The sequence below is a fragment of the Columba livia genome, unplaced genomic scaffold, assembly GCF_036013475.1.
Source record: "Columba livia isolate bColLiv1 breed racing homer unplaced genomic scaffold, bColLiv1.pat.W.v2 Scaffold_102, whole genome shotgun sequence".
Classification (NCBI taxonomy): domain Eukaryota; kingdom Metazoa; phylum Chordata; class Aves; order Columbiformes; family Columbidae; genus Columba; species Columba livia.
This window is the reverse complement of record NW_027043007.1, coordinates 6,931,107-6,953,516: the sequence shown is the minus strand read 5'-3', so window position 1 is coordinate 6,953,516 and position 22,410 is coordinate 6,931,107.

Below are 22,410 nucleotides of genomic sequence, written 5' to 3'. Positions count from 1 at the left end.
CAGACTAGGAGGAAAGCCATAAGACCGTATGGATTAGGCCCAAGCAAAAGCCCCAGCTACTTGAGACACTTAGACTAAGCCTAAAATACCAAGATCTCTCCGTAAGGATGGTTTTTATACTGTACTTCCACAATCTGCTGGCAGTACAAAAAAATAAGCTGCAGATCTCTTTAGGCTGAGTCATGGTGCTTTGGGGAAGGGACCATGCATATCATGGGAATATTTCACAGTTTCTGCTCTCTTTTCAGTGTATGACACCAAAACACCCACCTGATGACATCCTTTCAAGAGCAAAGGCAGCAATTTGCAGAATTCCGCTTCTTAGGGGAAGTGAGAAATTGCTGAGCTGACACCAAGTCCTGCAGTGTCCCTGTCACCTGCAGAGCCACCGCATCCACGCCACGGTAGCGGGCATTGTGACAAAGGTTCTATGTCAGCTGGGTGTGGCAGCCAGGCGCCCCCTAGGGGATGGGGAGCTTGTCAGCCCCGGGCCTGTCACTGCCTGGTGTCCCTGCTGCCACCAGCCAGGCTTCTGAAAACTTGTCAAACCATGCCCAGACTTGGGGCCAGTTTGGCCCAAAGTTTGCAAGAGACAAGTCGGGACGAAAGATAGGGGACAGAGGGAGAAAGCGAAGGGAGCAGGAGAAATGGAAGGAAGAATAAAAAGTAGTGTTGGGCTGCAGGAGTGAGATGGAGGAATTGCAAGAAAAGAGGCAGGAAGCAGGAGAGTGAGAGAAAAGGAAAGAAGAGACATGCAGCCAGACGAGGGCTTAGTGAGAGAGGATGGGACAGAGAAGAGGATGAGAAGGACATAAGGCAAGGATGGGACAGGCATGGACAGGCAAGGCAAGGCTAGGCTGCAGGACATGTTTTTGCTTTATAGTTTCTAGCACATTCGTCTTCAGACTAGGAGGAAAGCCATAAGACCGTATGGATTAGGCCCAAGCAAAAACCCCAGCTACTTGAGACACTTAGACTAAGCCTAAAATACCAAGATCTCTCCGTAAGGATGGTTTTTATACTGTACTTCCACAATCTGCTGGCAGTACAAAAAAATAAGCTGCAGATCTCCTTAGGCTGAGTCATGGTGCTTTGGGGCAGGGACCATGCGTATCATGGGAATATTTCACAGTTTCTGCTCTGTTTTCAGTGTATGACACCAAAACACCCACCTGATGACATCCTTTCAAGAGGAAAGGCAGCAATTGGCAGAATTCCGCTTCTTAGAGGAAGTTAGTAATTGCTGAGCTGACACCAAGTCCTGCAGTGTCCCTGTCACCTGCAGAGCCACCGCATCCTCGCCACGGTAGCGGGCATTGTGACAAAGGTTCTATGTCAGCTGGGTGTGGCAGCCAGGCGCCCCCTAGGGGATGGGGAGCCTGTCAGCCCCGGGCCTGTCACTGTCTGGTGTCCCTGCTGCCACCAGCCAGGCCTCTAAAAACTTGTCAAACCATGCCCAGACTTGGGGCCAGTTTGGCCCAAAGTCTCCAAGAGACAAGTCGGGAAGAAAGATATGAGACAGAGGGCGAAAGCGACGGGAGGAAGAGAAAGGGAAGGAAGAATAAAAAGTAGTGTTGGGCTGCAGGAGTGAGATGGAGGAATTGCAAGAAAAGAGGCAGGAAGCAGGAGAGTGAGAGAAAAGGAAAGAACAGACATGCAGCCAGACGAGGGGTTAGTGAGAGAGGATGGGACAGAGAAGAGGATGAGAAGGACATAAGGCAAGGCTGGGACAGGCAAGGACAGGCAAGGCAAGGCTAGGCTGCAGGACATGTTTTTGCTTTATAGTTTCTAGCACATTCGTCTTCAGACTAGGAGGAAAGCCATAAGACCGTATGGATTAGGCCCAAGCAAAAACCCCAGCTACTTGAGACACTTAGACTAAGCCTAAAATACCAAGATCTCTCCGTAAGGATGGTTTTTATACTGTACTTCCACAATCTGCTGGCAGTACAAAAAAATAAGCTGCAGATCTCCTTAGGCTGAGTCATGGTGCTTTGGGGCAGGGACCATGCGTATCATGGGAATATGTCACAGTTTCTGCTCTGTTTTCAGTGTATGACACCAAAACACCCACCTGATGACATCCTTTCAAGAGCAAAGGCAGCAATTTGCAGAATTCCGCTTCTTAGGGGAAGTGAGAAATTGCTGAGCTGACACCAAGTCCTGCAGTGTCCCTGTCACCTGCAGAGCCACCGCATCCACGCCACGGTAGCGGGCATTGTGACAAAGGTTCTATGTCAGCTGGGTGTGGCAGCCAGGCGCCCCCTAGGGGATGGGGAGCCTGTCAGCCCCGGGCCTGTCACTGCCTGGGGTCCCTGCTGCCACCAGCCAGGCCTCTGAAAACTTGTCAGACCATGCCCAGACTTGGGGCCAATTTGGCCCAAAGTCTCCAAGAGACAAGACGGGAAGAAAGATATGGGACAGAGGGAGAAAGCGAAGGGAGCAGGAAAAGGGAAGGAAGAATAAAAAGTAGTGTTGGGCTGCAGGAGTGAGACGGAGGAATTGCAAGAAAAGAGGCAGGAAGCAGGAAAGTGAGAGAAAAGGAAAGAAGAGACATGCAGCCAGACGAGGGCTTAGTGAGAGAGGATGGGACAGAGAACAGGATGAGAAGTACATAAGATAAGGATGGGACAGGCAAGGACAGGCAAGGCAAGGCTAGGCTGCAGGACATGTTTTTGCTTTATAGTTTCTAGCACATTCGTCTTCAGACTAGGAGGAAAGCCATAAGACCGTATGGATTAGGCCCAAGCAAAAACCCCAGCTACTTGGGACACTTAGACTAAGCCTAAAATACCAAGATCTCTCCGTAAGGATGGTTTTTACACTGTACTTCCACAATCTGCTGGCAGTACAAAAAAATAAGCTGCAGATCTCCTTAGGCTGAGTCATGGTGCTTTGGGGCAGGGACCATGCGTATCATGGGAATATTTCACAGTTTCTGCTCTCTTTTCAGTGTATGACACCAAAACACCCACCTGATGACATCCTTTCAAGAGCAAAGGCAGCAATTGGCAGAATTCCTCTTCTTCAGGGAAGTGAGAAATTTCTGAGCTGACACCAAGTCCTGCAGTGTCCCTGTCTCCTGCAGAGCCACCGCATCCTCGCCACGGTAGCGGGCATTGTGACAAAGGTTCTATGTCAGCTGGGTGTGGCAGCCAGGCGCCCCCTAGGGGATGGGGAGCTTGTCAGCCCCGGGCCTGTCACTGCCTGGTGTCCCTGCTGCCACCAGCCAGGCCTCTGAAACCTTGTCAAACCATGCCCAGACTTGGGGCCAGTTTGGCCCAAAGTCTGCAAGAGACAAGTCGGGAAGAAAGATAGGGGACAGAGGGAGAAAGCGAAGGGAGCAGGAGAAATGGAAGGAAGAATAAAAAGTAGTGTTGGGCTGCAGGAGTGAGATGGAGGAATTGCAAGAAAAGAGGCAGGAAGCAGGAGAGTGAGAGAAAAGGAAAGAAGAGACATGCAGCCAGACGAGGGGTTAGTGAGAGAGGATGGGACAGAGAAGAGGATGAGAAGGACATAAGGCAAGGATGGGACAGGCAAGGACAGGCAAGGCAAGGCTAGGCTGCAGGACATGTTTTTGCTTTATAGTTTCTAGCACATTCGTCTTCAGACTAGGAGGAAAGCCATAAGACCGTATGGATTAGGCCCAAGCAAAAGCCCCAGCTACTTGAGACACTTAGACTAAGCCTAAAATACCAAGATCTCTCCGTAAGGATGGTTTTTATACTGTACTTCCACAATCTGCTGGCAGTACAAAAAAATAAGCTGCAGATCTCCTTAGGCTGAGTCATGGTGCTTTGGGGCAGGGACCATGCATATCATGGGAATATTTCACAGTTTCTGCTCTCTTTTCAGTGTATGACACCAAAACACCCACCTGATGACATCCTTTCAAGAGCAAAGGCAGCAATTTGCAGAATTCCGCTTCTTAGGGGAAGTGAGAAATTGCTGAGCTGACACCAAGTCCTGCAGTGTCCCTGTCACCTGCAGAGCCACCGCATCCACGCCACGGTAGCGGGCATTGTGACAAAAGTTCTATGTCAGCTGGGTGTGGCAGCCAGGCGCCCCCTAGGGGATGGGGAGCTTGTCAGCCCCGGGCCTGTCACTGCCTGGTGGCCCTGCTGCCACCAGCCAGGCCTCTGAAAACTTGTCAAACCATGCCCAGACTTGGGGCCAGTTTGGCCCAAAGTCTGCAAGAGACAAGTCGGGAAGAAAGATATGGGACAGAGGGAGAAAGCGAAGGGAGCAGGAGAAATGGAAGGAAGAATAAAAAGTAGTGTTGGGCTGCAGGAGTGAGATGGAGGAATTGCAAGAAAAGAGGCAGGAAGCAGGAGAGTGAGAGAAAAGGAAAGAAGAGACATGCAGCCAGACGAGGGCTTAGTGAGAGAGGATGGGAAAGAGAAGAGGATGAGAAGGACATAAGGCAAGGATGGGACAGGCAAGGACAGGCAAGGCAAGGCTAGGCTGCAGGACATGTTTTTGCTTTATAGTTTCTAGCACATTCGTCTTCAGACTAGGAGGAAAGCCATAAGACCGTATGGATTAGGCCCAAGCAAAAGCCCCAGCTACTTGAGACACTTAGACTAAGCCTAAAATACCAAGATCTCTCCGTAAGGATGGTTTTTATACTGTACTTCCACAATCTGCTGGCAGTACAAAAAAATAAGCTGCAGATCTCCTTAGGCTGAGTCATGGTGCTTTGGGGCAGGGACCATGCATATCATGGGAATATTTCACAGTTTCTGCTCTCTTTTCAGTGTATGACACCAAAACACCCACCTGATGACCTCCTTTCAAGAGCAAAGGCAGCAATTTGCAGAATTCCGCTTCTTAGGGGAAGTGAGAAATTGCTGAGCTGACACCAAGTCCTGCAGTGTCCCTGTCACCTGCAGAGCCACCGCATCCACGCCACGGTAGCGGGCATTGTGACAAAGGTTCTATGTCAGCTGGGTGTGGCAGCCAGGCGCCCCCTAGGGGATGGGGAGCCTGTCAGCCCCGGGCCTGTCACTGCCTGGGGTCCCTGCTGCCACCAGCCAGGCCTCTGAAAACTTGTCAGACCATGCCCAGACTTGGGGCCAATTTGGCCCAAAGTCTCCAAGAGACAAGACGGGAAGAAAGATATGGGACAGAGGGAGAAAGCGAAGGGAGCAGGAAAAGGGAAGGAAGAATAAAAAGTAGTGTTGGGCTGCAGGAGTGAGACGGAGGAATTGCAAGAAAAGAGGCAGGAAGCAGGAAAGTGAGAGAAAAGGAAAGAAGAGACATGCAGCCAGACGAGGGCTTAGTGAGAGAGGATGGGACAGAGAACAGGATGAGAAGTACATAAGATAAGGATGGGACAGGCAAGGACAGGCAAGGCAAGGCTAGGCTGCAGGACATGTTTTTGCTTTATAGTTTCTAGCACATTCGTCTTCAGACTAGGAGGAAAGCCATAAGACCGTATGGATTAGGCCCAAGCAAAAACCCCAGCTACTTGGGACACTTAGACTAAGCCTAAAATACCAAGATCTCTCCGTAAGGATGGTTTTTACACTGTACTTCCACAATCTGCTGGCAGTACAAAAAAATAAGCTGCAGATCTCCTTAGGCTGAGTCATGGTGCTTTGGGGCAGGGACCATGCGTATCATGGGAATATTTCACAGTTTCTGCTCTCTTTTCAGTGTATGACACCAAAACACCCACCTGATGACATCCTTTCAAGAGCAAAGGCAGCAATTGGCAGAATTCCTCTTCTTCAGGGAAGTGAGAAATTTCTGAGCTGACACCAAGTCCTGCAGTGTCCCTGTCTCCTGCAGAGCCACCGCATCCTCGCCACGGTAGCGGGCATTGTGACAAAGGTTCTATGTCAGCTGGGTGTGGCAGCCAGGCGCCCCCTAGGGGATGGGGAGCTTGTCAGCCCCGGGCCTGTCACTGCCTGGTGTCCCTGCTGCCACCAGCCAGGCCTCTGAAACCTTGTCAAACCATGCCCAGACTTGGGGCCAGTTTGGCCCAAAGTCTGCAAGAGACAAGTCGGGAAGAAAGATAGGGGACAGAGGGAGAAAGCGAAGGGAGCAGGAGAAATGGAAGGAAGAATAAAAAGTAGTGTTGGGCTGCAGGAGTGAGATGGAGGAATTGCAAGAAAAGAGGCAGGAAGCAGGAGAGTGAGAGAAAAGGAAAGAAGAGACATGCAGCCAGACGAGGGGTTAGTGAGAGAGGATGGGACAGAGAAGAGGATGAGAAGGACATAAGGCAAGGATGGGACAGGCAAGGACAGGCAAGGCAAGGCTAGGCTGCAGGACATGTTTTTGCTTTATAGTTTCTAGCACATTCGTCTTCAGACTAGGAGGAAAGCCATAAGACCGTATGGATTAGGCCCAAGCAAAAGCCCCAGCTACTTGAGACACTTAGACTAAGCCTAAAATACCAAGATCTCTCCGTAAGGATGGTTTTTATACTGTACTTCCACAATCTGCTGGCAGTACAAAAAAATAAGCTGCAGATCTCCTTAGGCTGAGTCATGGTGCTTTGGGGCAGGGACCATGCATATCATGGGAATATTTCACAGTTTCTGCTCTCTTTTCAGTGTATGACACCAAAACACCCACCTGATGACATCCTTTCAAGAGCAAAGGCAGCAATTTGCAGAATTCCGCTTCTTAGGGGAAGTGAGAAATTGCTGAGCTGACACCAAGTCCTGCAGTGTCCCTGTCACCTGCAGAGCCACCGCATCCACGCCACGGTAGCGGGCATTGTGACAAAAGTTCTATGTCAGCTGGGTGTGGCAGCCAGGCGCCCCCTAGGGGATGGGGAGCTTGTCAGCCCCGGGCCTGTCACTGCCTGGTGGCCCTGCTGCCACCAGCCAGGCCTCTGAAAACTTGTCAAACCATGCCCAGACTTGGGGCCAGTTTGGCCCAAAGTCTGCAAGAGACAAGTCGGGAAGAAAGATATGGGACAGAGGGAGAAAGCGAAGGGAGCAGGAGAAATGGAAGGAAGAATAAAAAGTAGTGTTGGGCTGCAGGAGTGAGATGGAGGAATTGCAAGAAAAGAGGCAGGAAGCAGGAGAGTGAGAGAAAAGGAAAGAAGAGACATGCAGCCAGACGAGGGCTTAGTGAGAGAGGATGGGAAAGAGAAGAGGATGAGAAGGACATAAGGCAAGGATGGGACAGGCAAGGACAGGCAAGGCAAGGCTAGGCTGCAGGACATGTTTTTGCTTTATAGTTTCTAGCACATTCGTCTTCAGACTAGGAGGAAAGCCATAAGACCGTATGGATTAGGCCCAAGCAAAAGCCCCAGCTACTTGAGACACTTAGACTAAGCCTAAAATACCAAGATCTCTCCGTAAGGATGGTTTTTATACTGTACTTCCACAATCTGCTGGCAGTACAAAAAAATAAGCTGCAGATCTCCTTAGGCTGAGTCATGGTGCTTTGGGGCAGGGACCATGCATATCATGGGAATATTTCACAGTTTCTGCTCTCTTTTCAGTGTATGACACCAAAACACCCACCTGATGACCTCCTTTCAAGAGCAAAGGCAGCAATTTGCAGAATTCCGCTTCTTAGGGGAAGTGAGAAATTGCTGAGCTGACACCAAGTCCTGCAGTGTCCCTGTCACCTGCAGAGCCACCGCATCCTCGCCACGGTAGCGGGCATTGTGACAAAAGTTCTATGTCAGCTGGGTGTGGCAGCCAGGCGCCCCCTAGGGGATGGGGAGCTTGTCAGCCCCGGGCCTGTCACTGCCTGGTGGCCCTGCTGCCACCAGCCAGGCCTCTGAAAACTTGTCAAACCATGCCCAGACTTGGGGCCAGTTTGGCCCAAAGTCTGCAAGAGACAAGTCGGGAAGAAAGATAGGGGACAGAGGGAGAAAGCGAAGGGAGCAGGAGAAATGGAAGGAAGAATAAAAAGTAGTGTTGGGCTGCAGGAGTGAGATGGAGGAATTGCAAGAAAAGAGGCAGGAAGCAGGAGAGTGAGAGAAAAGGAAAGAAGAGACATGCAGCCAGACGAGGGCTTAGTGAGAGAGGATGGGACAGAGAAGAGGATGAGAAGGACATAAGGCAAGGATGGGACAGGCAAGGACAGGCAAGGCAAGGCTAGGCTGCAGGACATGTTTTTGCTTTATAGTTTCTAGCACATTCGTCTTCAGACTAGGAGGAAAGCCATAAGACCGTATGGATTAGGCCCAAGCAAAAGCCCCAGCTACTTGAGACACTTAGACTAAGCCTAAAATACCAAGATCTCTCCGTAAGGATGGTTTTTATACTGTACTTCCACAATCTGCTGGCAGTACAAAAAAATAAGCTGCAGATCTCTTTAGGCTGAGTCATGGTGCTTTGGGGCAGGGACCATGCATATCATGGGAATATTTCACAGTTTCTGCTCTCTTTTCAGTGTATGACACCAAAACACCCACCTGATGACATCCTTTCAAGAGCAAAGGCAGCAATTGGCAGAATTCCGCTTCTTAGGGGAAGTGAGAAATTGCTGAGCTGACACCAAGTCCTGCAGTGTCCCTGTCACCTGCAGAGCCACCGCATCCACGCCACGGTAGCGGGCATTGTGACAAAGGTTCTATGTCAGCTGGGTGTGGCAGCCAGGCGCCCCCTAGGGGATGGGGAGCTTGTCAGCCCCGGGCCTGTCACTGCCTGGTGTCCCTGCTGCCACCAGCCAGGCTTCTGAAAACTTGTCAAACCATGCCCAGACTTGGGGCCAGTTTGGCCCAAAGTTTGCAAGAGACAAGTCGGGACGAAAGATAGGGGACAGAGGGAGAAAGCGAAGGGAGCAGGAGAAATGGAAGGAAGAATAAAAAGTAGTGTTGGGCTGCAGGAGTGAGATGGAGGAATTGCAAGAAAAGAGGCAGGAAGCAGGAGAGTGAGAGAAAAGGAAAGAAGAGACATGCAGCCAGACGAGGGCTTAGTGAGAGAGGATGGGACAGAGAAGAGGATGAGAAGGACATAAGGCAAGGATGGGACAGGCATGGACAGGCAAGGCAAGGCTAGGCTGCAGGACATGTTTTTGCTTTATAGTTTCTAGCACATTCGTCTTCAGACTAGGAGGAAAGCCATAAGACCGTATGGATTAGGCCCAAGCAAAAACCCCAGCTACTTGAGACACTTAGACTAAGCCTAAAATACCAAGATCTCTCCGTAAGGATGGTTTTTATACTGTACTTCCACAATCTGCTGGCAGTACAAAAAAAGAAGCTGCAGATCTCCTTAGGCTGAGTCATGGTGCTTTGGGGCAGGGACCATGCGTATCATGGGAATATTTCACAGTTTCTGCTCTGTTTTCAGTGTATGACACCAAAACACCCACCTGATGACATCCTTTCAAGAGGAAAGGCAGCAATTGGCAGAATTCCGCTTCTTAGAGGAAGTTAGTAATTGCTGAGCTGACACCAAGTCCTGCAGTGTCCCTGTCACCTGCAGAGCCACCGCATCCTCGCCACGGTAGCGGGCATTGTGACAAAGGTTCTATGTCAGCTGGGTGTGGCAGCCAGGCGCCCCCTAGGGGATGGGGAGCCTGTCAGCCCCGGGCCTGTCACTGTCTGGTGTCCCTGCTGCCACCAGCCAGGCCTCTGAAAACTTGTCAAACCATGCCCAGACTTGGGGCCAGTTTGGCCCAAAGTCTCCAAGAGACAAGTCGGGAAGAAAGATATGAGACAGAGGGCGAAAGCGACGGGAGGAAGAGAAAGGGAAGGAAGAATAAAAAGTAGTGTTGGGCTGCAGGAGTGAGATGGAGGAATTGCAAGAAAAGAGGCAGGAAGCAGGAGAGTGAGAGAAAAGGAAAGAACAGACATGCAGCCAGACGAGGGGTTAGTGAGAGAGGATGGGACAGAGAAGAGGATGAGAAGGACATAAGGCAAGGCTGGGACAGGCAAGGACAGGCAAGGCAAGGCTAGGCTGCAGGACATGTTTTTGCTTTATAGTTTCTAGCACATTCGTCTTCAGACTAGGAGGAAAGCCATAAGACCGTATGGATTAGGCCCAAGCAAAAACCCCAGCTACTTGAGACACTTAGACTAAGCCTAAAATACCAAGATCTCTCCGTAAGGATGGTTTTTATACTGTACTTCCACAATCTGCTGGCAGTACAAAAAAATAAGCTGCAGATCTCCTTAGGCTGAGTCATGGTGCTTTGGGGCAGGGACCATGCGTATCATGGGAATATGTCACAGTTTCTGCTCTGTTTTCAGTGTATGACACCAAAACACCCACCTGATGACATCCTTTCAAGAGCAAAGGCAGCAATTTGCAGAATTCCGCTTCTTAGGGGAAGTGAGAAATTGCTGAGCTGACACCAAGTCCTGCAGTGTCCCTGTCACCTGCAGAGCCACCGCATCCACGCCACGGTAGCGGGCATTGTGACAAAGGTTCTATGTCAGCTGGGTGTGGCAGCCAGGCGCCCCCTAGGGGATGGGGAGCCTGTCAGCCCCGGGCCTGTCACTGCCTGGGGTCCCTGCTGCCACCAGCCAGGCCTCTGAAAACTTGTCAAACCATGCCCAGACTTGGGGCCAATTTGGCCCAAAGTCTCCAAGAGACAAGACGGGAAGAAAGATATGGGACAGAGGGAGAAAGCGAAGGGAGCAGGAAAAGGGAAGGAAGAATAAAAAGTAGTGTTGGGCTGCAGGAGTGAGACGGAGGAATTGCAAGAAAAGAGGCAGGAAGCAGGAAAGTGAGAGAAAAGGAAAGAAGAGACATGCAGCCAGACGAGGGGTTAGTGAGAGAGGATGGGACAGAGAACAGGATGAGAAGGACATAAGGCAAGGATGGGACAGGCAAGGACAGGCAAGGCAAGGCTAGGCTGCAGGACATGTTTTTGCTTTATAGTTTCTAGCACATTCGTCTTCAGACTAGGAGGAAAGCCATAAGACCGTATGGATTAGGCCCAAGCAAAAACCCCAGCTACTTGGGACACTTAGACTAAGCCTAAAATACCAAGATCTCTCCGTAAGGATGGTTTTTACACTGTACTTCCACAATCTGCTGGCAGTACAAAAAAATAAGCTGCAGATCTCCTTAGGCTGAGTCATGGTGCTTTGGGGCAGGGACCATGCGTATCATGGGAATATGTCACAGTTTCTCCTCTGTTTTCAGTGTATGACACCAAAACACCCACCTGATGACATCCTTTCAAGAGCAAAGGCAGCAATTGGCAGAATTCCGCTTCTTAGGGGAAGTGAGAAATTGCTGAGCTGACACCAAGTCCTGCAGTGTCCCTGTCACCTGCAGAGCCACCGCATCCTCGCCACGGTAGCGGGCATTGTGACAAAGGTTCTATGTCAGCTGGGTGTGGCAGCCAGGCGCCCCCTAGGGGATGGGGAGCTTGTCAGCCCCGGGCCTGTCACTGCCTGGTGTCCCTGCTGCCACCAGCCAGGCCTCTGAAAACTTGTCAAACCATGCCCAGACTTAGGGCCAGTTTGGCCCAAAGTCTGCAAGAGACAAGTCGGGAAGAAAGATAGGGGACAGAGGGAGAAAGCGAAGGGAGCAGGAGAAATGGAAGGAAGAATAAAAAGTAGTGTTGGGCTGCAGGAGTGAGATGGAGGAATTGCAAGAAAAGAGGCAGGAAGCAGGAGAGTGAGAGAAAAGGAAAGAAGAGACATGCAGCCAGACGAGGGCTTAGTGAGAGAGGATGGGACAGAGAAGAGGATGAGAAGGACATAAGGCAAGGATGGGACAGGCAAGGACAGGCAAGGCAAGGCTAGGCTGCAGGACATGTTTTTGCTTTATAGTTTCTAGCACATTCGTCTTCAGACTAGGAGGAAAGCCATAAGACCGTATGGATTAGGCCCAAGCAAAAACCCCAGCTACTTGAGACACTTAGACTAAGCCTAAAATACCAAGATCTCTCCGTAAGGATGGTTTTTATACTGTACTTCCACAATCTGCTGGCAGTACAAAAAAATAAGCTGCAGATCTCCTTAGGCTGAGTCATGGTGCTTTGGGGCAGGGACCATGCATATCATGGGAATATTTCACAGTTTCTGCTCTGTTTTCAGTGTATGACACCAAAACACCCACCTGATGACATCCTTTCAAGAGCAAAGGCAGCAATTGGCAGAATTCCGCTTCTTAGGGGAAGTGAGAAATTGCTGAGCTGACACCAAGTCCTGCAGTGTCCCTGTCACCTGCAGAGCCACCGCATCCTCGCCACGGTAGCGGGCATTGTGGCAAAGGTTCTATGTCAGCTGGGTGTGGCAGCCAGGCGCCCCCTAGGGGATGGGGAGCCTGTCAGCCCCGGGCCTTTCACTGCCTGCTGGCCCTACTGCCACCAGCCAGGACTCTGAAAACTTGTCAGACCATGCCCAGACTTGGGGCCAATTTGGCCCAAAGTCTCCAAGAGACAAGACGGGAAGAAAGATATGGGACAGAGGGAGAAAGCGAAGGGAGCAGGAAAAGGGAAGGAAGAATAAAAAGTAGTGTTGGGCTGCAGGAGTGAGACGGAGGAATTGCAAGAAAAGAGGCAGGAAGCAGGAAAGTGAGAGAAAAGGAAAGAAGAGACATGCAGCCAGACGAGGGTTTAGTGAGAGAGGATGGGACAGAGAACAGGATGAGAAGGACATAAGGCAAGGCAAGGACAGGCAAGGACAGGCAAGGCAAGGCTAGGCTGCAGGACATGTTTTTGCTTTATAGTTTCTAGCACATTCGTCTTCAGACTAGGAGGAAAGCCATAAGACCGTATATATTAGGCCCAAGCAAAAACCCCAGCTACTTGAGACACTTAGACTAAGCCTAAAATACCATGATCTCTCCATAAAGACGGTTTTTATACTGTACTTCCACAATCTGCTGGCAGTACAAAAAAAATAAGCTGCAGATCTCCTTAGGCTGAGTCATGGTGCTTTGGGGCAGGGACCATGCATATCATGGGAATATTTCACAGTTTCTGCTCTCTTTTCAGTGTATGACACCAAAACACCCTCCTGATGACATCCTTTCAAGAGCAAAGGCAGCAATTTGCAGAATTCCGCTTCTTAGGGGAAGTGAGAAATTGCTGAGCTGACACCAAGTCCTGCAGTGTCCCTGTCTCCTTTTGAGCCACCTCATCCTCGCCACGGTAGCGGGCATTGTGACAAAGGTTCTATGTCAGCTGGGTGTGGCAGCCTGGCGCCCCCTAGGGGATGGGGAGCCTGTCAGCCCCGGGCCTGTCACTGCCTGGTGTCCCTGCTGCCACCAGCCAGGCCTCTGAAAACTTGGCAAACCATGCCCAGACTTAGGGCCAGTTTGGCCCAAAGTATCCAAGAGACAAGTCGGGAAGATAGATATGGGACAGAGGGAGAAAGCGAAGGGAGCAGGAGAAAGGGAAGGAAGAATAAAAAGTAGTGTTGGGCTGCAGGAGTGAGATGGGGGAATTGCAAGAAAAGAGGCAGGAAGCAGGAGAGTGAGAGAAAAGGAAAGAAGAGACATGCAGCCAGACGAGGGCTTAGTGAGAGAGGATGGGACAGAGAACAGGATGAGAAGTACATAAGGCAAGGCTGGGACAGGCAAGGACAGGCAAGGCAAGGCTAGGCTGCAGGACATGTTTTTGCTTTATAGTTTCTAGCACATTCGTCTTCAGACTAGGAGGAAAGCCATAAGACCGTATGGATTAGGCCCAAGCAAAAACCCCAGCTACTTGAGACACTTAGACTAAGCCTAAAATACCAAGATCTCTCCGTAAGGATGGTTTTTATACTGTACTTCCACAATCTGCTGGCAGTACAAAAAAATAAGCTGCAGATCTCCTTAGGCTGAGTCATGGTGCTTTGGGGCAGGGACCATGCGTATCATGGGAATATTTCACAGTTTCTGCTCTCTTTTCAGTGTATGACACCAAAACACCCACCTGATGACATCCTTTCAAGAGCAAAGGCAGCAATTGGCAGAATTCCTCTTCTTCAGGGAAGTGAGAAATTTCTGAGCTGACACCAAGTCCTGCAGTGTCCCTGTCTCCTGCAGAGCCACCGCATCCTCGCCACGGTAGCGGGCATTGTGACAAAGGTTCTATGTCAGCTGGGTGTGGCAGCCAGGCGCCCCCTACGGGATGGGGAGCCTGTCAGCCCCGGGCCTGTCACAGCCTGGTGTCCCTTTTGCCAGCAGCCAGGACTCTGAAAACTTGTCAAACCATGCCCAGACTTGGGACCAGTTTGGCCCAAAGTCTCCAAGAGACAAGTCGGGAAGAAAGGTATGGGACAGAGGGAGAAAGCGAAGGGAGCAGGAGAAAGGGAAGGAAGAATAAAAAGTAGTGTTGGGCTGCAGGAGTGAGATGGAGGAATTGCAAGAAAAGAGGCAGGAAGCAGGAGAGTGAGAGAAAAGGAAAGAAGAGACATGCAGCCAGACGAGGGGTTAGTGAGAGAGGATGGGACAGAGAACAGGATGAGAAGGACATAAGGCAAGGATGGGACAGGCAAGGACAGGCAAGGCAAGGCTAGGCTGCAGGACATGTTTTTGCTTAATAGTTTCTAGCACATTCGTCTTCAGACTAGGAGGAAAGCCATAAGACCATATGGATTAGGCCCAAGCAAAAACCCCAGCTACTTGAGACACTTAGACTAAGCCTAAAATACCAAGATCTCTCCATAAGGATGGTTTTTATACTGTACTGCCACAATCTGCTGGCAGTACAAAAAAATAAGCTGCAGATCTCCTTAGGCTGAGTCATGGTGCTTTGGGGCAGGGACCATGCATATCATGGGAATATTTCACAGTTTCTGCTCTCTTTTCAGTGTATGACACCAAAACACCCTCCTGATGACATCCTTTCAAGAGCAAAGGCAGCAATTTGCAGAATTCCGCTTCTTAGGGGAAGTGAGAAATTGCTGAGCTGACACCAAGTCCTGCAGTGTCCCTGTCACCTGCAGAGCCACCGCATCCTCGCCATGGTAGCGGGCATTGTGACAAAGGTTCTATGTCAGCTGGATGTGGCAGCCAGGCACCCCCTAGGGGATAGGGAGCCTGTCAGCCCCGGGCCTGTCACTGCCTGCTGGCCCTGCTGCCACCAGCCAGGCCTCTGAAAACTTGTCAAACCATGCCCAGACTTGGGGCCAGTTTGGCCCAGAGTCTGCAAGAGAAAAGTCGGGAAGATAGATATGGGACAGAGGGAGAAACCGAAGGGAGCAGGAGAAAGGGAAGGAAGAATAAAAAGTAGTGTTGGGCTGCAGGAGTGAGATGGAGGAATTGCAAGAAAAGAGGCAGGAAGCAGGAGAGTGAGAGAAAAGGAAAGAAGAGACATGCAGCCAGACGAGGGGTTAGTGAGAGAGGATGGGACAGAGAACAGGATGAGAAGGACATAAGATAAGGCTGGGACAGGCAAGGACAGGCAAGGCAAGTCTAGGCTGCAGGACATGTTTTTGCTTTATAGTTTCTAGCACATTCGTCTTCAGACTAGGAGGAAAGCCATAAGACCGTATGGATTAGGCCCAAGCAATAACCCCAGCTACTTGAGACACTTAGACTAAGCCTAAAATACCATGATCTCTCCATAAGGATGGTTTTTATACTGTACTTCCACAATCTGCTGGCAGTACAAAAAAATAAGCTGCAGATCTCCTTAGGCTGAGTCATGGTGCTTTGGGGCAGGGACCATGCATATCATGGGAATATTTCACACTTTCTGCTCTGTTTTCAGTGTATGACACCAACACGCCCACCTGATGACATCCTTTCAAGAGCAAAGGCAGCAATTGGCAGAATTCCGCTTCTTAGGGGAAGTGAGAAATTGCTGAGCCGACACCAAGTCCTGCAGTGTCCCTGTCTCCTGCAGAGCCACCGCATCCTCGCCACGGTAGCGGGCATTGTGACAAAGGTTCTATGTCAGATGGGTGTGGCAGCCTGGCGCCCCCTAGGGGATGGGGAGCCTGTCAGCCCCGGGCCTGGCACTGCCTGCTGGAACTGCTGCCACCAGCCAGGCCTCTGAAAACTTGTCAAACCATGCCCAGACGTGGGGCCAGTTTGGCCCAAAGTCTCCAAGAGACAAGTCGGGAAGAAAGGTATGGGACAGAGGGAGAAAGCGAAGGGAGCAGGAGAAAGGGAAGGAAGAATAAAAAGTAGTGTTGGGCTGCAGGAGTGAGATGGAGGAATTGCAAGAAAAGAGGCAGGAAGCAGGAGAGTGAGAGAAAAGGAAAGAAGAGACATGCAGCCAGACGAGGGGTTAGTGAGACAGGATGGGACAGAGAACAGGATGAGAAGGAAAGAAGGCAATGCAAGGACAGGCAAGGACAGGTAAGGCAAGGCTAGGCTGCAGGACATGTTTTTGCTTTATAGTTTCTAGCACATTCGTCTTCAGACTAGGAGGAAAGCCATAAGACCTTATGGATTAGGCCCAAGCAAAAACCCCAGCTACGTGAGACACTTAGACTAAGATTAAAATACGAAGATCTCTCCATAAGGATGGTTTTTATACTGTACTTCCACAATCTGCTGGCAGTACAAAAAAATAAGCTGCAGATCTCCTTAGGCTGAGTCATGGTGCTTTGGGGCAGGGACCATGCATATCATGGGAATATTTCACACTTTCTGCTCTGTTTTCAGTGTATGACACCAAAACGCCCACCTGATGACATCCTTTCAAGAGCAAAGGCAGCAATTTGCAGAATTCCGCTTCTCAGGGGAAGTGAGAAATTGCTGAGCTGACACCAAGTCCTGCAGTGTCCCTGTCTCCTGCAGAGCCACCGCATCCTCGCCACGGTAGCGGGCATTGTGACAAAGGTTCTATGTCAGCTGGGTGTGGCAGCCAGGCGCCCCCTAGGGGATGGGGAGCCTGTCAGCCCGGGGCCTGTCACTGCCTGCTGGCCCTGCTGTCACCAGCCAGGCCTCTGAAAACTTGTCAAACCATGCCCAGACGTGGGGCCAATTTGGCCCAAAGTCTGCAAGAGACAAGTGTGGAAGAAAGATATGGGACAGAGGGAGAAAGCGAAGGGAGCAGGAAAAGGGAAGGAAGAATAAAAAGTAGTGTTGGGCTGCAGGAGTGAGACGGAGGAATTGCAAGAAAAGAGGCAGGAAGCAGGAAAGTGAGAGAAAAGGAAAGAAGAGACATGCAGCCAGACGAGGGTTTAGTGAGAGAGGATGGGACAGAGAACAGGATGAGAAGGACATAAGGCAAGGCAAGGACAGGCAAGGACAGGCAAGGCAAGGCTAGGCTGCAGGACATGTTTTTGCTTTATAGTTTCTAGCACATTCGTCTTCAGACTAGGAGGAAAGCCATAAGACCGTATATATTAGGCCCAAGCAAAAACCCCAGCTACTTGAGACACTTAGACTAAGCCTAAAATACCATGATCTCTCCATAAAGACGGTTTTTATACTGTACTTCCACAATCTGCTGGCAGTACAAAAAAAATAAGCTGCAGATCTCCTTAGGCTGAGTCATGGTGCTTTGGGGCAGGGACCATGCATATCATGGGAATATTTCACAGTTTCTGCTCTCTTTTCAGTGTATGACACCAAAACACCCTCCTGATGACATCCTTTCAAGAGCAAAGGCAGCAATTTGCAGAATTCCGCTTCTTAGGGGAAGTGAGAAATTGCTGAGCTGACACCAAGTCCTGCAGTGTCCCTGTCTCCTTTTGAGCCACCTCATCCTCGCCACGGTAGCGGGCATTGTGACAAAGGTTCTATGTCAGCTGGGTGTGGCAGCCTGGCGCCCCCTAGGGGATGGGGAGCCTGTCAGCCCCGGGCCTGTCACTGCCTGGTGTCCCTTTTGCCAGCAGCCAGGACTCTGAAAACTTGTCAAACCATGCCCAGACTTGGGACCAGTTTGGCCCAAAGTCTGCAAGAGACAAGTCGGGAAGAAAGATATGGGACAGAGGGAGAAAGCGAAGGGAGCAGGAGAAAGGGAAGGAAGAATAAAAAGTAGTGTTGGACTGCAGGAGTGAGATGGAGGAATTGCAAGAAAAGAGGCAGGAAGCAGGAGAGTGAGAGAAAAGGAAAGAAGAGACATGCAGCCAGACGAGGGGTTAGTGAGAGAGGATGGGACAGAGAACAGGATGAGAAGGACATAAGGCAAGGATGGGACAGGCAAGTACAGGCAAGGCAAGGCTAGGCTGCAGGACATGTTTTTGCTTAATAGTTTCTAGCACATTCGTCTTCAGACTAGGAGGAAAGCCATAAGACCATATGGATTAGGCCCAAGCAAAAACCCCAGCTACTTGAGACACTTAGACTAAGCCTAAAATACCAAGATCTCTCCATAAGGATGGTTTTTATACTGTACTGCCACAATCTGCTGGCAGTACAAAAAGATAAGCTGCAGATCTCCTTAGGCTGAGTCATGGTGCTTTGGGGCAGGGACCATGCATATCATGGGAATATTTCACAGTTTCTGCTCTGTTTTCAGTGTATGACACCAAAACACCCACCTGATGACATCCTTTCAAGAGCAAAGGCAGCAATTTGCAGAATTCCGCTTCTTAGGGGAAGTGAGAAATTGCTGAGCTGACACCAAGTCCTGCAGTGTCCCTGTCACCTGCAGAGCCACCGCATCCTCGCCATGGTAGCGGGCATTGTGACAAAGGTTCTATGTCAGCTGGATGTGGCAGCCAGGCACCCCCTAGGGGATAGGGAGCCTGTCAGCCCCGGGCCTGTCACTGCCTGCTGGCCCTGCTGCCACCAGCCAGGCCTCTGAAAACTTGTCAAACCATGCCCAGACTTGGGGCCAGTTTGGCCCAAAGTCTGCAAGAGAAAAGTCGGGAAGATAGATATGGGACAGAGGGAGAAACCGAAGGGAGCAGGAGAAAGGGAAGGAAGAATAAAAAGTAGTGTTGGGCTGCAGGAGTGAGATGGAGGAATTGCAAGAAAAGAGGCAGGAAGCAGGGGAGTGAGAGAAAAGGAAAGAAGAGACATGCAGCCAGACGAGGGGTTAGTGAGAGAGGATGGGACAGAGAACAGGATGAGAAGGACATAAGATAAGGCTGGGACAGGCAAGGACAGGCAAGGCAAGTCTAGGCTGCAGGACATGTTTTTGCTTTATAGTTTCTAGCACATTCGTCTTCAGACTAGGAGGAAAGCCATAAGACCGTATGGATTAGGCCCAAGCAATAACCCCAGCTACTTGAGACACTTAGACTAAGCCTAAAATACCATGATCTCTCCATAAGGATGGTTTTTATACTGTACTTCCACAATCTGCTGGCAGTACAAAAAAATAAGCTGCAGATCTCCTTAGGCTGAGTCATGGTGCTTTGGGGCAGGGACCATGCATATCATGGGAATATTTCACACTTTCTGCTCTGTTTTCAGTGTATGACACCAACACGCCCACCTGATGACATCCTTTCAAGAGCAAAGGCAGCAATTGGCAGAATTCCGCTTCTTAGGGGAAGTGAGAAATTGCTGAGCCGACACCAAGTCCTGCAGTGTCCCTGTCTCCTGCAGAGCCACCGCATCCTCGCCACGGTAGCGGGCATTGTGACAAAGGTTCTATGTCAGATGGGTGTGGCAGCCTGGCGCCCCCTAGGGGATGGGGAGCCTGTCAGCCCCGGGCCTGGCACTGCCTGCTGGAACTGCTGCCACCAGCCAGGCCTCTGAAAACTTGTCAAACCATGCCCAGACGTGGGGCCAGTTTGGCCCAAAGTCTCCAAGAGACAAGTCGGGAAGAAAGGTATGGGACAGAGGGAGAAAGCGAAGGGAGCAGGAGAAAGGGAAGGAAGAATAAAAAGTAGTGTTGGGCTGCAGGAGTGAGATGGAGGAATTGCAAGAAAAGAGGCAGGAAGCAGGAGAGTGAGAGAAAAGGAAAGAAGAGACATGCAGCCAGACGAGGGGTTAGTGAGACAGGATGGGACAGAGAACAGGATGAGAAGGAAAGAAGGCAATGCAAGGACAGGCAAGGACAGGTAAGGCAAGGCTAGGCTGCAGGACATGTTTTTGCTTTATAGTTTCTAGCACATTCGTCTTCAGACTAGGAGGAAAGCCATAAGACCGTATGGATTAGGCCCAAGCAAAAACCCCAGCTACGTGAGACACTTAGACTAAGATTAAAATACGAAGATCTCTCCATAAGGATGGTTTTTATACTGTACTTCCACAATCTGCTGGCAGTACAAAAAAATAAGCTGCAGATCTCCTTAGGCTGAGTCATGGTGCTTTGGGGCAGGGACCATGCATATCATGGGAATATTTCACACTTTCTGCTCTGTTTTCAGTGTATGACACCAAAACGCCCACCTGATGACATCCTTTCAAGAGCAAAGGCAGCAATTTGCAGAATTCCGCTTCTCAGGGGAAGTGAGAAATTGCTGAGCTGACACCAAGTCCTGCAGTGTCCCTGTCTCCTGCAGAGCCACCGCATCCTCGCCACGGTAGCGGGCATTGTGACAAAGGTTCTATGTCAGCTGGGTGTGGCAGCCAGGCGCCCCCTAGGGGATGGGGAGCCTGTCAGCCCGGGGCCTGTCACTGCCTGCTGGCCCTGCTGTCACCAGCCAGGCCTCTGAAAACTTGTCAAACCATGCCCAGACGTGGGGCCAATTTGGCCCAAAGTCTGCAAGAGACAAGTGTGGAAGAAAGATATGGGACAGAGGGAGAAAGCGAAGGGAGCAAGAGAAAGGGAAGGAAGAATAAAAAGTAGTGTTGGGCTGCAGGAGTGAGATGGAGGAATTGCAAGAAAAGAGGCAGGAAGCAGGAGAGTGAGAGAAAAGGAAAGAAGAGACATGCAGCCAGACGAGGGCTTAGTAGAGAGAGGATGGGACAGAGAACAGGATGAGAAGGACATAAGGCAAGGCTGGGACAGGCAAGGACAGGCAAGGCAAGGCTAGGCAGCAGGACATTTTTTTGCTTTATAGTTTCTAGCACATTCGTCTTCAGACTAGGAGGAAAGCCATAAGACCGTATGGATTAGGCCCAAGCAAAAACCCCAGCTACGTGAGACACTTAGACTAAGATTAAAATACGAAGATCTCTCCATAAGGATGGTTTTTATACTGTACTTCCACAATCTGCTGGCAGTACAAAAAAATAAGCTGCAGATCTCCTTAGGCTGAGTCATGGTGCTTTGGGGCAGGGACCATGCATATCATGGGAATATTTCACACTTTCTGCTCTGTTTTCAGTGTATGACACCAAAACGCCCACCTGATGACATCCTTTCAAGAGCAAAGGCAGCAATTTGCAGAATTCCGCTTCTCAGGGGAAGTGAGAAATTGCTGAGCTGACACCAAGTCCTGCAGTGTCCCTGTCTCCTGCAGAGCCACCGCATCCTCGCCACGGTAGCGGGCATTGTGACAAAGGTTCTATGTCAGCTGGGTGTGGCAGCCAGGCGCCCCCTAGGGGATGGGGAGCCTGTCAGCCCGGGGCCTGTCACTGCCTGCTGGCCCTGCTGTCACCAGCCAGGCCTCTGAAAACTTGTCAAACCATGCCCAGACGTGGGGCCAATTTGGCCCAAAGTCTGCAAGAGACAAGTGTGGAAGAAAGATATGGGACAGAGGGAGAAAGCGAAGGGAGCAAGAGAAAGGGAAGGAAGAATAAAAAGTAGTGTTGGGCTGCAGGAGTGAGATGGAGGAATTGCAAGAAAAGAGGCAGGAAGCAGGAGAGTGAGAGAAAAGGAAAGAAGAGACATGCAGCCAGACGAGGGCTTAGTGAGAGAGGATGGGACAGAGAAGAGGATGAGAAGGACATAAGGCAAGGCTGGGACAGGCAAGGACAGGCAAGGCAAGGCTAGGCAGCAGGACATTTTTTTGCTTTATAGTTTCTAGCACATTCGTCTTCAGACTAGCAGGAGAGCCATAAGACCGTACCGATTAGGCCCAAGCAAAAACCCCAGCTACTTGAGACACTTAGACTAAGCCTAAAATACCAAGATCTCTCCATAAGGATGGTTTTTATACTGTACTTCCACAATCTGCTGGCAGTACAAAAAAGTAAGCTGCAGATCTCCTTAGGCTGAGTCATGGTGCTTTGGGGCAGGGACCATGCATATCATGGGAATATTTCACAGTTTCTGCTCTGTTTTCAGTGTATGACACCAAAACACCCACCTGATGACATCCTTTCAAGAGCAAAGGCAGCAATTTGCAGAATTCCGCTTCTTAGGGGAAGTGAGAAATTGCTGAGCTGACACCAAGTCCTGCAGTGTCCCTGTCACCTGCAGAGCCACCGCATCCTCGCCATGGTAGCGGGCATTGTGACAAAGATTCTATGTCAGCTGGATGTGGCAGCCAGGCACCCCCTAGGGGATAGGGAGCCTGTCAGCCCCGGGCCTGTCACTGCCTGCTGGCCCTGCTGCCACCAGCCAGGCCTCTGAAAACTTGTCAAACCATGCCCAGACTTGGGGCCAGTTTGGCCCAAAGTCTGCAAGAGAAAAGTCGGGAAGATAGATATGGGACAGAGGGAGAAACCGAAGGGAGCAGGAGAAAGGGAAGGAAGAATAAAAAGTAGTGTTGGGCTGCAGGAGTGAGATGGAGGAATTGCAAGAAAAGAGGCAGGAAGCAGGAGAGTGAGAGAAAAGGAAAGAAGAGACATGCAGCCAGAC